Source organism: Danio rerio, chromosome 12 (genome assembly GCF_052040795.2).
Source record: "Danio rerio strain M-AB ecotype USA chromosome 12, GRCz13ab, whole genome shotgun sequence".
Classification (NCBI taxonomy): Eukaryota; Metazoa; Chordata; class Actinopteri; order Cypriniformes; family Danionidae; genus Danio; species Danio rerio.
The window spans coordinates 7,086,999-7,106,377 of NC_141032.1; positions in this window are offsets into that span (position 1 = coordinate 7,086,999).

The following is a 19,379-nucleotide window of genomic DNA, read 5'->3' on the forward strand; positions in this document are numbered from 1 at the left end:
CAGCCAAAAACGTATTAATTACAGTTTTAAAAAATATAAAAAATAATAATACATATTAAAATATATATTTTTTTTAGAAATTAAAAAGCACATTCACATAACACAATTTGAAAAAAAAATCATAAATATATCATAAATAAATATGTCTTAAAATAGTAACAACAGAATTGCAAAAAATCTAGCAATATATATATATATATATATATATATATATATATATATATATATATATATATATATATATATATATATATATATATATATATATGCAATGTTTGTTTATTTATTATATAGTTTTTTTTTTTCTAATTGTGTTTTATACAAATGTGCTTCATTTATTCATTTTCTTTTTGGCTTATTAAAATCGCCATCACCAAACCTGAACACAATTAATTGAAGGCCTATGCTCACACTGCAGGAAGTGAGATTTAAATTGATCATTGTCGATGGCCCAGACTCATGTTACCGGGCTAGACTCCCTCATACGGGGCTGAAACCTGATCCGGAGCCAGCGTGCGCTCGGTGGCAGACCTGCTGGCACCAGAGCAGAGAGAGCTTGGGCTCACAGTGCTGCGGGGAAGGCCTGTCATTAGAGGAGCTGACTCCAGATCAGTACCGTGATTAATTATCCAGCGAGCGAGACACACCTTTAGTCGAGCGCCTGTTAGGGTCGACCGGACTCCCTGGTCCTCATTACATCGCCGCTTGGCTTGTAATTTACTGTCTTGTCCGTCAGAGAAGCTCCAGACAAACCTCCAGTGTCTGTGAATGGAATTCGGACGGAATATTTGGGATGCTTTTGCAGGACGCTGAAGGAGAATTATGTGTTTTGGTGCGTGTCAGGATTTAAACACTGACTTCACGGGAAGTCAGAGGTTCTAGTTATTGATCGAATTAGTTATTTGTGTAAATTAAATGTAACAAGTCTGACATCAGTGGTCAAAGATAAAAAGGAATTTTATGCAAAAAAGTGTCATTTTTAAAATCGTTTTAAAGGCATCCTGCAATGTAAAATTATAATTATATTGAAGTCAGAATTATTAGCCCCCCTGAATTATTAGACCGCTTGTTTATTTATTTCCCAATTTCTGTTTAACGGAGAGAAGATTTTTTCTACACATAGCCTAACAGTTTTAGTAACTAATTTCTAATAATGGATTTATTTTATGTTTGCCATGATGACAGTGAATAATATTTTACTAGATATTTTTCAAGACACTTCTATACAGCTTAAAGGGACATTTAAAGGCGTAACTAGGTTAATTAGGTTAACTAGGCAGGTAAGGGTAATTAGGTAAGTTATTGTAATGATGGTTTGTTTTGTAGACTATCGAGAAAAAAATATAGCTTAAAGGGGCTAATAATTTTGTCCCTAAAATGGTGTTTAAAAAAAAAAAAAGCTTTTATTCTAGCCAAAATAAAACAAATAAGACTTTCTCCAGAAGAAAAAGTATTATCAAACATTAATAATACAGTAAACATTTCCCAATAGTTTTGAGTTCTACTGTGTATATATATATATTTTATTTTACACACACACACACACACACACACACACACACATATGTATATATATATATATATATATATATATATATATATATATATATATATCAATCACGATTTACAGAAGACACCCACTGAAATGTAATTTAATGCAACAATACTTTAGCTATACACCAAATATATTATTTAAGGGGAGAGCGGGTGTGAATGTAATATTTTTCATAAAAATGTATTTTTGACAACAACTCCAATATAACTTCACTTTAAACAAAAGTTGCATATTGTTACTTTTGATCACGTCAGCAGAGAAGAAAGTAACACAGGGTCAAAAGTAACAAAACAAATATTTGCTAGATGGTTTAATTTTGTTTATTTTAAATATATCGGACTATGACCTTGTTAATGTTCTCTGCAAACATATTTTGTCCTTTATTTTTGCAAAAAAAATAAATAAATAAATAAATAATAATAATAATAAACAGCAACATTTTAAATTTCAGCTCCATCAAATGTTTCAAAAGCAATCTAACAATGCAAAATGTAAACATTTTCTATAATTTTGGAATATTTGTTTATTATTATTGGCAATATGCATTAATCTTATAAAACATATGAGTCAAAACACTTTAATGTGGAAGTGAAAAATAAGGCATGGCTCTTAGCAGTATAGGACATATATAACAGTGTTACTTTCAACTTTTTGTTACTTACAACTCTTGCCATTTAAACCTGATTTACATTTAAAACGAAAACCTCAGAGATTCTAAACTTAAGGATGTGTTAGAGCACTAAATAACCTGTAGATTGATCATTTGTGTGACACATGAAAAGAGAAACACAACTTGTAATAAAAACAAAAAACAAAAACTGCTATAACAATTTACTTTTTGCACGTCAGAACTGAAATTTAAGGCTAACTATGGGAAACAGTCCCCAAATCAGCTGATATTTGGCTGCTCCATCAAGGGTTCCATGCAGAATGTATACTGTTATAGCCTGGAAAACAAATGTTGTCAGGGCTTCCAGAATATTGCTTTCTTACTTTCGTCCCACGTTACTTTCATCCCCGTTATCCCTTTGGCTATTTAGATCAAGAATCATTTGGTGTGTATTAAAACTCATGAGAAAAACATAGGTGTTTTATGCTTTATCAGTTTAGTGGTTTATTTTTATGAATTCGTATGAGTTCAGTCGTACAAAAATATACGATTTTAAAAAGGCGTGGCACCCAACCCGACCCCTTAACCCTAACTGTCATTGGCTGATAAGCAAATTGTATTAAATTGTACGAAAAAAGATTGTACAAATTCATACAAAGTAGACTCTAAATCAAAAAGTTACAAATTTCCATGAGATTGTGTTGATTAAAACATCTATTGAAGGATCACTGCAGTGTAGATTCAATTTAATTATCATTAGGCTGGCTTGTGTAGCAAGCCAGACTACTGTTATCCTATTAAACTTATTATTAGGCTGGCTTGTGTAGCAAGCCAGACTACTGTTATCCTATTAAACTTATTATTATTAGGCTGGCTTGTGTAGCAAGCCAGACTACTGTTATCCTATTAAACTTATTATTAGGCTGGCTTGTGTAGCAAGCCAGACTACTGTTATCCTATTAAACTTATTAGGCTGGCTTGTGTAGCAAGCCAGACTACTGTTATCCTATTAAACTTATTATTAATTTTATTATTCTTCTTCTGAGACTAAAAATTAAACTCTATCTCGTCCTAGGCCTTTCAAGCTATGACCATCAAACTCGGGTCAGACCTCCGAACTATTCTGACTCGAGTTGCTATATCTTTTCCGACTGATCCGACTTTCGGTTTTCCGAAAAACGTCCCGGGACCGTCGGAAAAATCCCATAGACGTAACATTGGATCAAACTTTGTGACCTCATAACTCCGCATCAGAATGTCACACAGACTTCTAACTGGGCTCATTTAACTCAGACTATCAAACTGCCAATGACTGACCACCTTTAAACTTTCTGGCCACGCCCTAGCAACCACTTTTGGACCCTAGAAACCGTCCCATAGACTTCCATTGCAAAATACTCTCATTGACTTTACATGGGATCAAACTTTGTGAGCTCATAACTCTGCATCAGACTGTCCTACAGACTAATGGCTGAGCTCATTTAACTCAGTCTAGCCAGCAGCCAATCACTGATGGCCTTTTAACTTTCTAGCCACACCCTAACAACCAGATACTGCACCCTAGCAACTGTCCCATAGACTGCCATTAAATAGGTTCAGACTGATATTGTCATGCTGCATTGTGATAGAGACATGGGGGTTGTTTTTAACTGTTCATACTGGCAAGAAGCTTGTATACATCATCAGTCTAAGCTGTCAATCAACTCCATAGCAACAAAACAGACTAACCTAGCAACGATATGACACCAGCTATATCTCAGCATCAGAACATCGTAGAGAGGCGGGGGTTGGCTTGTTTGACTCATGCTCGCACACTATCTATCTATCTATCTATCTATCTATCTATCTATCTATCTATCTATCTATCTATCTATCTATCTATCTATCTATCTACATCTTTCTATCTATCTATCTATCTATCTATCTATCTATCTATCTATCTACATCTATCTATCTATCTGTCTATCTGTCTGTCTGTCTCTATCTATCTATCTATCTATCTATCTATCTATCTATCTATCTATCTGTCTGTCTGTCTGTCTGTCTGTCTGTCTGTCTGTCTCTATCTATCTATCTATCTATCTATCTATCTATCTATCTATCTATCTATCTATCTATCTATCTATCTATCTATCTATCTATCTATCTATCTATCTATCTATCTATCATGCTAACAATATGCTAATTCATGCTAGAAACATGCTAGTTACATGCTAATTCATGCTAGAATCATGCTAGTCACATGCTAATTCATGCTAGAATCATGCTAGTCACATGCTAATTTATACTAGAATCATGCTAACAACATGCTAATTCAGGCTAGAATCATGCTAGTCACATGCTAATTCATGCTAGAATCATGCTAGTCACATGCTAATTTATACTAGAATCATGCTAACAACATGCTAATTCATGCTAGAATCATGCTATTCACATGCTAATTCATGCTAGAATCATGCTAGTAACATGCTAATTGATGTTAGAATCATGCTAACAACATGCTAATTCATGCTAGAATCATGCTAGTAACATGCTAATTCATGCTAGAATCATGCTAACAACATGCTAATTGATGTTAGAATCATGCTAACAACATGCTAATTCATGCTAGAATCATGCTAGTAACATGCTAATTGATGTTAGAATCATGCTAACAACATGCTAATTCATGCTAGAATCATGCTAGTAACATGCTAATTCATGCTAGAATCATGCTAACAACATGCTAATTCATGCTAGAATCATGCTAGTAACATGCTAATTCATGCTAGAATCATGCTAACAACATGCTAATTCATGCTAGAATCATGCTAGTAACATGCTAATTTGTGCTAGAATCATGCTAGTAACATGCTAATTTATGCTAGAATCATGCTAGTAGCATGCTAATTCATGCTAGAATCATGCTAAAAACATGCTAATTTATGCTAGAATCATGCTAGTAACATGCTAATTCATGCTAAAACCATGCTAGTCACATGCTAATTCATGCTAGAATCATGCTAGTCACATGCTATTTATACTAGAATCATGCTAACAACATGCTAATTCAGGCTAGAATCATGCTAGTCACATGCTAATTCATGCTAGAATCATGCTAGTCACATGCTAATTCATGCTGGAATCATGCTAACAACATGCTAATTCATGCTAGAATCATGCTATTCACATGCTAATTCATGCTAGAATCATGCTAACAACATGCTAATTCATGATAGAATCGTGCTAGTAACATGCTAATTCATGCTAGAATCATGCTAGTAACATGCTAATTCATGCTAGAATCGTGCTAACACCATGCTAATTTATGCTAGAATCATGCTAGTTACATGCTAATTCATGCTAGAATCATGCTAGTAACATGCTAATTCATGCTAGAATCATGCTAGTAACATGTTAAATCATGCTAGAATCATGCTAACAACATGCTAATTCATGCTAGAATCATGCTAATTAATGCTAAAATTATGCTTGTAACATGCTAATTCATGCTAGAATCATGCTAGTAACATGCTAATTCATGCTAGAATCATGCTAGTAACATACTAATTCATGCTAGAATCGTGCTAACAACATGCTATATCATGCTAGAATCATGCTAGTAACATGCTAATTCATGCTAGAATCGTGCTAGTCACATGCTAATTCATGCTAGAATTGTGCTAACAACATGCTAATTCATGCTAGAATCGTGCTAACAACATGCTAATTCATGCTAGAAACGTGCTAGTAACATGCTAATTCATGCTAGAATCATGCTAGTAACATGCCAATTCATGCTAGAATCATGCTAACAACATGCTAATTCATGCTAAAATCATGCTAACAACATTCTAATTCATGCTAAAATCATGCTAGTAACATGCTAATTCATGCTAGAATTATGCTAGCAACATGCTAATTTATGCTAGAATCATGCTAACAACATGCTAATTCATGCTAAAAACATGCTAACAACATGGTAATTCACGCTAGAATCATGCTAACAACATGCTAATTCACGTTAGAATCATGCTAATACCATGGTAATCTATCTATCTATCTATCTATCTATCTATCTATCTATCTATCTATCTATCTATCTATCTATCTATCTATCTTTTCATACTTTTAAAAACTGTTTAAACTAAATTAACTATTACCGTCAGGCTTTCACAAGCCAGCCTCAAAGTTTGTTCTCAAACTTTAAGAATCTAGTTATTATTTTTATTATTAATATTATTATTCTTCTTCTGAGACTAAAAATTAAACTCTATCTCCACCTAGACCTTTCAAGCTATGACCATCAAACTCGGGTCAGACCTCCGAACTATTCTGACTCGAGTTGCTATATCCTTTCCGACTGATCCGACTTTCGGTTTCCCGAAAAACGTCCCGGGACCGTCGGAAAAATCCCATAGACGTAACATTGGATCAAACTTTGTGACCTCATAACTCCGCATCAGAATGTCACACAGACTTCTAACTGGGCTCATTTAACTCAGACTATCAAACTGCCAATGACTGATCACCTTTAAACTTTCTGGCCACGCCCTAGCAACCACTTTTGGACCCTAGAAACCGTCCCATAGACTTCCATTGCAAAAGACTCTCATTGACTTTACATGGGATCAAACTTTGTGAGCTCATAACTCTGCATCAGACTGTCCTACAGACTAATGATTGAGCTCATTTAACTCAGTCTAGCCAGCAGCAAATCACTGATGGCCTTTTAACCTTCCAGCCACACCCTAACAACCAGATACTACACCCTAGCAACTGTCCCATAGACTGCCATTAAAGAGGTTCAGACTCATATTGCCATGCTGCAGTGTGATAGAGACATGGGGGTTGTGTTTAACTGTTCATACTGGCAAGAAGCTTTGATACATCATCAGTCTAAGCTGTCAATCAACTCCATAGCAACAAAACAGACTAACCTAGCAACGATATAACAGCAGCTATATCTCAGCATCAGAACATCGTAGAGAGGCGGGGGTTGGCTTGTTTGACTCATGCTCGCACTCTATCTATCTATCTATCTATCTATCTATCTATCTATCTATCTATCTATCTATCTATCTATCTATCTCTATCTATCTATCTCTAACTATCTATCTATCTATCTATCTATCTATCTATCTATCTATCTATCTATCTATCTATCTATCCATCATGCTAACAGCATGCTAAATCATGCTAGAATCATGCTAGTTACATGCTAATTCATGCTAGAATCATGCTAGTCACATGCTAATTCATGCTAGAATCATGCTAGTTACATGCTAATTCATGCTAGAATCATGCTAGTCACATGCTAATTCATGCTAGAATCATGCCAGTCACATGCTAATTCATACTAGAATCATGCTAACAACATGCTAATTCATGCTAGAATCATGCTAGTCACATGCTAATTCATGCTAGAATCATGCTAACAACATGCTAATTCATGCTAGAATCATGCTAGTAACATGCTAATTCATGTTAGAATCATGTTAACAACATGCTAATTCGTGCTTGAATCATGCTAGTAGCATGCTAATTCATGTTAGAATCATGCTAACAACATGCTAATTCATGCTAGAATCATGCTAGTAACATGCTAATTCATGCTAGAATCGTGCTAGTAACATGCTAATTCATACTAGAATCATGCTAGTAACATGCTAATTCATGCTAGAATTATGCTAACAACATGCTAATTCATGCTAGAATCATGCTAGTCACATGCTAATTCATGCTAGAATCATGCCAGTCACATGCTAATTCATACTAGAATCATGCTAACAACATGCTAATTCATGCTAGAATCATGCTAGTCACATGCTAATTCATGCTAGAATCGTGCTAATTCATGCTAAAATCATGCTAGTAACATGCTAATTCATGCTAGAATCATGCTAGTAACATGCTAATTCATGCTAGAATTGTGCTAGTAACATGCTAATTCATACTAGAATCATGCTAGTAACATGCTAATTCATGCTAGAATCATGCTAGTAACATGCTAATTCATGCTAGAATTGTGCTAACAACATAATAAATCATGCTAGAATCATGCTAACAAATGCTAAATCATGCTAGAATCAGGCTAACAACATGCTAATTCATGCTAGAATCATGCTAACATTATGCTAATTCATGCTAGAATCATGCTAACAACATCTATCTATCTATCTATCTATCTATCTATCTATCTATCTATCTATCTATCTATCTATTTATCTATCTATCTATCTATCTATCTATCTATCTATCTTTTCATACTTTTTAAAACTGTTTAAACTAAATAAACTATTACCGTCAGGCTTTCACAAGCCAGCCTCAAAGTTTGTTCTCAAACTTTAAGAATCTAGTTATATTTATTATTCTTCTTCTGAGACTAAAAATTAAACTCTATCTCGTCCTAGGCCTTTCAAGCTATGACCATCAAACTCGGGTCAGACCTCCGAACTATTCTGACTCGAGTTGCTATATCCTTTCCGACTGATCCGACTTTCGGTTTCCCGAAAAACGTCCCGGGACCGTCGGAAAAATCCCATAGACGTAACATTGGATCAAACTTTGTGACCTAATAACTCCGCATCAGAATGTCACACAGACTTCTAACTGGGCTCATTTAACTCAGACTGTCAAACTGCCAATGACTGATCACCTTTAAACTTTCTGGCCACGCCCTAGCAACCACTTTTGGACCCTAGAAACCGTCCCATAGACTTCCATTGCAAAAGACTCTCATTGACTTTACATGGGATCAAACTTTGTGAGCTCATAACTCTGCATCAGACTGTCCTACAGACTAATGATTGAGCTCATTTAACTCAGTCTAGCCAGCAGCCAATCACTGATGGCCTTTTAACCTTCCAGCCACACCCTAACAACCAGATACTGCACCCTAGCAACTGTCCCATAGACTGCCATTAAAGAAGTTCAGACTGATATTGTCATGCTGCAGTGTGATAGAGACATGGGGGTTGTTTTTAACTGTTCATACTGGCAAGAAGCTTTGATACATCATCAGTCTAAGCTGTCAATCAACTCCATAGCAACAAAACAGACTAACCTAGCAACGATATAACAGCAGCTATATCTCAGCATCAGAACATCGTAGAGAGGCGGGGGTTGGCTTGTTTGACTCATGCTCTTACACCATCTATCTATCTACCTCTACCTATCTATCTATCTATCTATCTATCTATCTATCTATCTATCTATCTATCTATCTATCTATCTATCTATCTATCTATCTATCTACCTCTACCTATCTATCTATCTATCTATCTATCTATCTATCTATCTATCTACCTCTACCTATCTATCTATCTATCTATCTATCTATCTATCTATCTATCTATCTATCTATCTATCTATCTATCTATCTATCTATCTATCATGCTAACAACATGCTAATTCATGCTAGAATCATGCTAGTTACATGCTAATTCATGCTAGAATCATGCTAGTCACATGCTAATTCATGCTAGAATCATGCTAGTCACATGCTAATTCATGCTAGAATCATGCTAACAACATGCTAATTCATGCTAGAATCATGCTAATTTATGCTAAAATCATGCTAGTAACATGCTAATCCATGCTAGAATCATGCTAACAACATGCTAATTCATGCTAGATTCATGCTAGTAACATGCTAATTCATGCTAGAATCATGCTAGTATCATGCTAATTCATGCTAGCGTCGTGCTAACAACATGCTAATTCATGCTAGAATCATGCTAGTAACATGCTAATTCATGCTAGAATCAAGCTAACAACATGCTAATTCATGCTAGAATCATGCTAGTAACATGCTAATTCATGCTAGAATCATGCTAACAACATGGTAATTCATGCTAGAATCATGCTAGTAACATGCTAATTCATGCTAGAATCATGCTAACAACATGCTAATTCATGCTAGAATCATGCTAGTGAAATGCTAATTCATGCTAGAATCATGCTAACAACATGCTAATTCATGCTAGAATCATGCTAGTAACATGCTAATTCATGTTAGAATCATGCTAACAACATGCTAATTCATGCTAGAATCATGCTAGTAACATGCTAATTCATGCTAGAAGCATGCTAACAACATGCTAATTTATGCTAGAATCATGCTAGTAGCATGCTAATTCATGCTAGAATCTTGCTAGTAACATGCTAAATCATGCTAGAATCATGCTAAAAACATGCTAATTCGTGCTAGAATCATGCTAACAACATGCTAATTCACGCTAGAATTGTGCTAATTCATGTTAAAATCATGCTAGTAACATGCTAATTCATTCTAGAATCATGCTAGTAACATGCTAATTCATGCTAGAATCGTGCTAACAACATGCTAATTCATGTTAAAATCATGCTAACAACATGCTAATTAATGCTAAAATCATGCTAGTAACATGCTAATTCATGCTAAAATCATGCTAACAACATGCTAATTCATGCTAAAATCATGCTAGTAACATGCTAATTCATGCTAGAATCATGCTAACAACATGCTATTTCACGTTAAAATCATGGTAATAACATGCTAATCTATATCTATCTATCTATCTATCTATCTATCTATCTATCTATCTATCTATCTATCTATCTATCTATCTTTTCATACTTTTTAAAACTGTTTAAACTAAATAAACTATTACCGTCAGGCTTTCACAAGCCAGCCTCAAAGTTTGTTCTCAAACTTTAAGAATCTAGTTTTAAATTGTTATACAAATCCTTCAAACCATTAAGTTATATCAATTTGTTGTACTTTTGTAATCATTTAAAATACAATAAAATGAAACAATAAAGTAAATAGGACAATATCATTATTTTTATTCAAAGCTCAGTTTTTGCATGCCGATTTAAAGGGATAGTTTACCCAAAAATTAAAATTTACTCACCATCAAGTGACTCCAAACATTTATGAGTTTCCATTTTCTGTTGGACAAAAAAGAAGTTGAATGTTGGAATGCTGGTAGCTGTTGACAACAATAGTAGAAAAAACAACAACACTATGGAAGTCAATGACTGTTGGTTTTCATTTTTTAATAAGTTCTGAAAATGATTTTCCCCTTTCAGCTGTTAACATTCAAGTTGTGATGTGAATTCTGCTGTAGTTATATATTTAGTGCTGTAAAATGATTAATCACGAATAATTGCAATTAATCACTTCCAAAAATTAAAGTTTGTATTTAAATATAGATGCCTGTACTGTATGTTTTTATTATGCATGCATGTACAGAATAAAAATACATACAGTATATAGGACTAAATAAATAAAGATACATCACGGCTATACAATTTTACAGTTGTTTACTGCAAAAATGCCCAGTAAAATACCACATTCATTCTTTACAGTACACTACTGTAATATGCACTGCATTGACGGTAATTAAAAAGCGTTTACAGAAAATGACTGCATATTAGGTATTTGCTGTATCTTACTGCAATCAAAGCAATCAGGCACTGCTACTGTAGTTGAAAATATTGCAAAAATTGTAAAATTATAATGTGGTAAAGAGAAATTTACTATAAAAAAAGAAATTGTAAAATGAAATAGGGCCCTGCTCCTGTAAAACAAATTTACAGCTAAGTTACTGTAAAGGTTAGTTACTGTACAATGCTGCCAGTAAGTTACCACCACCATACAATGAACAATATCTAACAGTGTGTGTGATTTTACACCAGATATGTCAATTTACAGTATTCTCCTGTTATTTTAGGATTTATAACTTTCAGATGAATATGAAAAAAATCTTAAGATAAAATGGTAAAATTCCATAAAATTACAGTTTGTTTACACTGTAGCCTATTCAAAGGGCGTACTCATACTATATACAGTTGCCTTGAACCGGGCTAAAGCACTCTTGTCCCCCCTCCCGTCTCCCCCTACGACCCACACTCACACTTCATTCGGGCCTGGACACGCATACGTCATCAATAATGTGCTATCCAGTAAGTGCTCTCGCTCAGCACAGTGGAGATTTCTTTAGTTATATCGCTTTAGTCGTTTGATAAGCAGTGCCACACAGTCAAATATTTCGCTGAACAGATCCGCCACTTTTGACGCTCATAAACAATCATAAAGTCCTCATGCTGCAGGAATTAGGAGGTTGGCTGAAAGTGCAACTGTTGTGCAGTGAGGGGTTTGCATCTTTAAGAAACTACAGTTTGCGTTCACTGAACAGTAAGAATGATTAATAAATCCATATGAAACAGTCCCTTAAAAGTCACGTCTCGCTTTCAGTTTCGGACTCGGGCACGTTTTGCACTCACACACAAGCGTACCGTGCCAAAGCCCAAGTGAACCGTGCTGAGCCCGATTCAGAGCTCTCACACTTCTCAAACGATCCGGTAAAAGGGCCTGGGAAGGCTTCGGATAGCATAGTGTGAGTAAGCCCAAAATCAACATGAACATACTATTATACTATGCAAATACTATTTTATACTTTAGATCTGATTCACGATTAATCATTTGACATCGCTAATTTAAAATAATTTTTAGAACTGTATCTTCTGTTATAATTATCACTGGATATTCTTAGATTTACTTCTTTTTTAAACATGGCTTTTATTGATTACATTAGACGTGACGTCAAGCAGTCTACACTACAAACAGTTTAGCAATGTATAACACGCAAAGCCAAAACAGTATTGCACAATGTTTTTGAGTGACAGCATGTAGTCAAAGTTCTTTCCCGGAAGGCGAGTGACTTCAGCAGGCCTCTGCGGGTGTGAATGTGTGTGTTTGTGTCAGAGCGGAGTGTAATGATAAGGTTGAGAGCGGCAGATGTACAGGCCGTGCCCAGGAGTGACAGCAGGAGCGTCTTGTCGGTGGCGTCGCTCCTCTGTGGACCATCCGTGCAATTTCTCTTATTACAAGGCTAGACAGGGCGCACAACAACCACACAAAAAAATAAGCAATTACATTTAATTAGACAACAACAACTAAAAAGACGGTCTCGGACACAGCATTAGCAAATAAAAGGAAACGTGAGGCGAGCGTAGAGAGTATAATGAATGATAGATCAAAGTCCAGAGCTAAATGACTGTTTCATTAGTGGAGTCACAAAATTGCATGATTTCTTCAAAGCGGAGAGAGCAGAGATGAGTAAGATAAAGGGGAGTGGAGTGAGAGACAGAAAGAGAGAGACAGACAGAGACAGGATGGAAAAAGTGAATGATCCCAGAGCAATTTTAGGACACTATCCTTCTTTTAGCTTTGAGGGGTTGTTTACATAAGGCAGTTTTCAACTGAAGATGTCATTTTTATGGATTTTGCTCAGTATTTATGAATATAAAGCATCTGTTTTGGGAGAAGTGTAGAGTTCAGATGCAAAAGCCGCTAAACGCCACTTCCGCCAAAATGAGATAATGACATTGAGTGAATGCTTTAGGCACATACTACACCATCAACAAATATTTTTGCTTCAAATCATCTAAATCTGTGCATCAGTGCATTCAGAAGCAACAGTTTGTTGTCAAAAGCCGCTAAACACCTTTTGCCTTTGACAGCAAAAGCTGCTATCCGCTTGTTGAGTGTAGTCACGCGAAGCGGCTTCCGGGTCCAAGCGCTCTATTCAACTGTATGGGGAGACTCATGAAATGGTAATAATAAACGTTTACAAATCGATTTAATACTTTCGAAAATCACGATCGCAATATATATGTCTGTGCCTAATATCCGATGGCCAGAAAGTGATTCATTTTTTTATAAATTGTAACATTTTTGGTATTTGTTATGCAGCAAGCCCAGAGATTGTTGTGTACTATGATTTTATATAAAATTAACTTTAATGTGTGATAGGAAAAAACATGATCATAAACGAATGATTTCTACACTCAAATGAATGGCGGCTTGGACCCGGAAACAGTATTACATACGTCACCACTTAAAAAGCGGATATCTCGAGAACCATTCAGAAGGCACGAATCAACTCGTATGTTTTCAATGTAGCAGTCTGCTGATACGCCGGCTTATATTAGGAGACTGTTTTATTCCACTTCTGATTAAGATTTCGAAAGATGGAGTTTGATGAACTGGATGAGCCTGTCCGACTGTCAGTGAACGGCAAATGAAAACGTCTCTTACCTCAAAACTCTATACATTATAAGAAAAAGAAAACACAATGTACAGTCGGAAGTATAGCATGCATTTATAATGTGTTTTCAGCGCAGTGACGCTACTTTGAATGAGTCCAATTTAATATACAATAAACGGCAACTTCATTTCACGACATACAGAGTTAAGATGCTGTTCTTTTATTCCACGTGGATGCTATGAGGATAAACACGGGACCAAGGCCTTAAGTATGGTGAGAATCAAAGAATGACAGCTTCTAAAATTGTCTGAGAGGCATCCCCTTTTTGCCCAGTAGGCCTACATTGTGTTTTATTTGCTAATTTAAGCTTATTTTAAAAGATAAATATAATGTATACAACTATACTTTATTTATATTACTTCATAATACTTATACATCTGATAAGCTTTTTATATTAATGGACAATGCACAGATACAGATGTTTCACAATGTTTTTACACTACATTATTTGAATCTACCAAGCTTAGCTTAGAATGTTTGCAATGTTTACATTGCTCTACTTACACTAAATCTAAATCCAAAATATCATAAATGCCAACAGATTGTTAATATTTATTTAATGTAAGTTTTAAATGTAATTGATTAATGCACTTACTTTACAGATTTCATTCATTCGTTTGTCTTCTGCTTTTTCCCTGTTTTATCACAACGGAATGAACCGCCACTTACTTGACAGATTTATACATTTTAAAATTCAGGTGGTTTGTGTAATGTGTTTTATGTTTGGTAAAATAATTTCTAATGGCATCTTCATTTTCATCTAATTACAGTCTTGTTCCAATTGGTGGATTTAGAGGGTTTTGCATAAAAAGCAGATGTGGATTTAGCTGGTTTTGATGCAAAAGAAAATTTACCTTGTTAAAAAACAAAGAAATGTCTAAAGTGACTTTTTTTTTTATTTACTAGCTAATAAACTTATCATTACACATAAAATTAAACTTCTGAACCTAATTATAGGAGCCTGATAGAAAATGCTCATTTACATGAAAAGAGGTCTGATGGATTTAAAAGTTTTTCCATCTGAACTCTTCCAGTGCTTCTCATATGATATGTGAATGACCCGTACCGCTTTACTTTAAACATTTCCTTGAGCAAAAATGATGTTGTCTGAAACTTTCTGTCGTACACCACACCCACCAAAAGAGTACCATTGGTACCCATTTGGCAGTGGAAATGCAAGCCTGATAAAGGTGATCCGTACCGACTCATACTGTACTGTACTGTACCACTCAGTGGAAACGGGCCATTAGGCAATGGAACAGCTCACTTAGAACCTCACCCAATGTGGTACAAAAAATGTATCAGTCACAGAACCCAGACGAAAAGTCTCAAAAGTGACTCCGTAGAGGTGGCCACCCCTATACATTTTTGTACCACCTCTGCCTTTGGACAGAAATCAGGCAGGCAGTCATGGCTACTGACAGACCCTAGGTGATGCTCAAGCCTTGGTCATGTTTTTAATTATATTTAATGCCTTTCAAAACAAGATAATGTTTTACTTGATAAGATAACAACAAAAAACGCTAAATGTGTTTGTTTCGAGTAGCAAAAAATTAATGATAGGGATACCACCTTCAGGGCGAATAGTGGCGCAGTAGGTAGTGCTGTCGCCTCACAGCAAGAAGGTCGATGGTTTGATCTTCGGCTCAGTTGGCGTTTCTGTGTGGAGTTTGCATGTTTCCTCCGGGTGCTCCGGTTCCCCCCACAGTCCAAAGAAATGCGGTACAGGTGAATTGGGTAGGCTAAATTGTCTTTAGTGTATGAATATTTCCCAGAGATAGGTTGCGGCTGGAAGGGCATCCGCTGCATAAAAAACTTGCTGGATAAATTGGTGGTTCATTCCGCTGTGGCAACCCCAGGTTAATAAAGGGACTAAGCTGACAAGAAAATGAATAAATGAATGATACTACCACCTTCACTTCATTTTAAACCTTGCTTGAGAACCTTGTTGAATCTATGCTACAGTGAAGGCAGCATGAGTTCTGAAGTACCGAGATTGTTTCACACAGATAACGGTGTGCGGCCCATATATTTCTCTTATGTTTTCTCTCTATATTTTTACTGGAGCACAGCTAAATGCTTTAATGAAGAAGTGAAACCGTTCTCCACTAGTTGGCACAGTTAAAAACCACAGTTTTGGTCTTCTGTTGTTGTTATTGCTGCTGACTCTAAGCACGCTTTCTCTGCCGCTCTGCATAATGCGTTTGCCTGGCTTGCTCCTAATTTCCCAAGCTTCTCATCACTGTCAGGGAGTTCCTGTTTGATCTGGGAGACACCCCTCTCTCTCTCTCCCTCTCTCTCTCTCTCTCTCTCTCTCAGCTGTCTGCAGCCTGGGAAAAGCCACAGCGACACGGCAAACTGTCACTGGCTGGCTGGGAGGGGGAGCGGGGGCAGAGGCGTACGCTCGGAGAACATGAAAGACAAACAGCCGCGGTCTGCCGCTACACCGCTGTCGCCAGGCCTGCCCGTCTGTCTGTGGCGATAGGCGGTCGGGAGCTGCTACTGCTGCAGTGGGAGGCCAATTTCTGGGTGATCCAAGCTGCGCTGTTGAGTTCAGTCTGACCAGCCGCTCTGGGAACAAACCGACTGCAGCTTTCACCGGTAAATAAAGCAAGTCTTAGCTGTTCCCCCAGATTGGTTTTAGAGGGCTGCTTTGAGATGGGACACTGCTCAGCTAAACCTGTGAAACATCTGCTTTGCAGAATGGAGAACTGTCTTAAACCTGCTAATCCCAACAAACAGACTTGATGGAGTCTTTTTTAACAACTCCGGACCAACAATATGCAGATTATTAGTTCCTCAAAACTTTTAAATGGGATCAGATTGGTTAGTTGGCCCACTGGGGTCTGATTTATAATTCTGTGTCAAGTGATCACTGTGGCCTGTTTTAAATACAATAATAAACTTTTTTTTTTATATATATAGCACATTTAAAAGTAACATCTCAGGGCACTTTACAGACATAAAATTCTGTATTGCGAATATAAGAGGGTAAAGAGTTCCACAATTTAGGTGCTAATGAAGAGAATGCCCGGTCTCCCATAGATTTTAGCCATGTTGACTTAGCAGTTAAAAGACCAGCTCCAGATAAGCGCAAAGCATGTCCCGGAGTGTATGGGATTAAAAGCTCAGATAAATATTATGGTGCTAGACCAGGGGTGCTCAATCCTGTTCCTGGACATCTACTTTCCTGTACAGTTGAGCTCCTACCCTGATCAAACCCAACTTAACCAATTAATTAGGACCTGAAATCCACTTGATAATTACAGACAGGTGTGTTTGATAAGGGTTGCCACTAAAATCTGCAGGAAGGTAGATCTCCAGGAACTGGATTGGCCACCTCTGTGCTAGACCATTCAAGGCCTTGTATGCAAGCATAAGGATTTTAAAATCAATTCAAAAATTAAAATCAATAAAAAATCACATCGAAAACTTCTTAGGTCTGTTTTTGCTGTTCTGGAAATAACACTGCCAAAACGCTAACATGCAGTGGTGGTTCTGTGTTGCACAGTGGGGAGTTTCTTTGCCAATTCAGTTTAGGCCAGAAATGCTTGCAATGCTAATGTAAAAGTAGCTTAAACTCACACCCATTTAAGAAAGAAAGAAGTGGGAACAAGCGAAAGTGCAACAACATTAATCATCACACAAGTAAACAAAAAACAAAAGCATTCATCTGGAGCTTCTCCATGGCCGTTTCCACTGTCAAATGGCCCATTTCTAATGAGTGGTACGGTACGGTATGCTTTTAAGGCCATTTCCACTGTCAAATGGCCTGTTTTCACTGAGTAGTCCGGTACGGTGTATTGACCTAGCCTCAGCTAGGCTTTTTTCAGTTTATTCATGACAATCTGCATTTGTATAATGTTATTAGTATTAGTAGTATTATTAATTATATGCATATTTATATTTGTTTTAATAAAAACAAATTTAGATTTGTCCACCTGTCGGGTTTTGAAGATGTATATATTACCATATGGAGCATAAGAATAAGACGTGTGTTTGGATATAACTATTTTTTGACCACACTTCATTATTATTGTTCATTTATTAGTTTTCTGGAAATTAGAACTGAATTTAGAAATAGTTTTGAAACAATTCTTTGCGCTTAACAAACAAAATTAAATATGGAGGCTAACAGATGTCTTCAGTGGAGTGAGTTTCCACCGTTTCCTTATCCATGAAAGTAAAGGAGTAAAAAGTAAAAGAAAAGAGAAAATGAAGATGGTGAATGGAGGAGGCTTGTTTGCGCAGACGGTTAGTTTTTCTTCAGTGTTCAGTTTATCCATTCACAAAGTCTACTATGTAAATAGCAAATATGCCATGATGCGACCCAATTGACTCTTAAAGGGAATGGGAGATGAGACTCTGATTGGTTTAATGCCAATTTAAAGTCAATTTGGACATGCCCTTAATGCTTTTGCGCCATGTGCTTTAGACTTTGTGCTTAGAATGTTAAAATAGAGCCCTAAATGTCATCTAAAGTTTTCTTCTAAAATAAGCATTTTTTAAGGCGTAGGTCTAGTAATTAAAAAGTACAAGTAAAATAGGAGAGCAACACAGTGGAGCAGTAGGTAATGCTCTCGCCTGGAGTTTGCATGTTCTCCCCGTGTTGGCATGGGTTTCCTCTGGGTGCTCCCAGTTCCCCCACAGTCCAAAGACATGTGGTATAGGTATAGTGTAAATGAGTGTGTATGTTTCCCAGAGATGGGTGGCAGCTGGAAGGGCATCTGCTGCGTAAAACATATGCTGGATAAGTTGCGGTTCATTCCGTTGTGGCGACCCCAGATTAATAAAAGGACTAAGCCGAAAAGAAAATGAATGATTGAATGAATGAAGTAAAATAGGTTGTTTTCATTTCCTTACAAGTGAAATCCATTGATTCATTTTCTTTTTAACTTAGTCTCTTTATTAATCCGGGGTCGCCACAGCGAAATGAACCGCCAATTTATTCAGCACATGTTTTACGCAGCGGATGCCCTTCCAGCCGCAACACTAAAAGTGAAAGAACTAAACATAAACATAGGAGGCCTACAAAAAATTTCTTTAAGAAGAAGATTTCAGATGGCCCTTACAGGTTTTTGCATCTGAACTCTTCAATCGAAGATAGTTTCTTAATAGGCAATGCTCTTCCGATTAG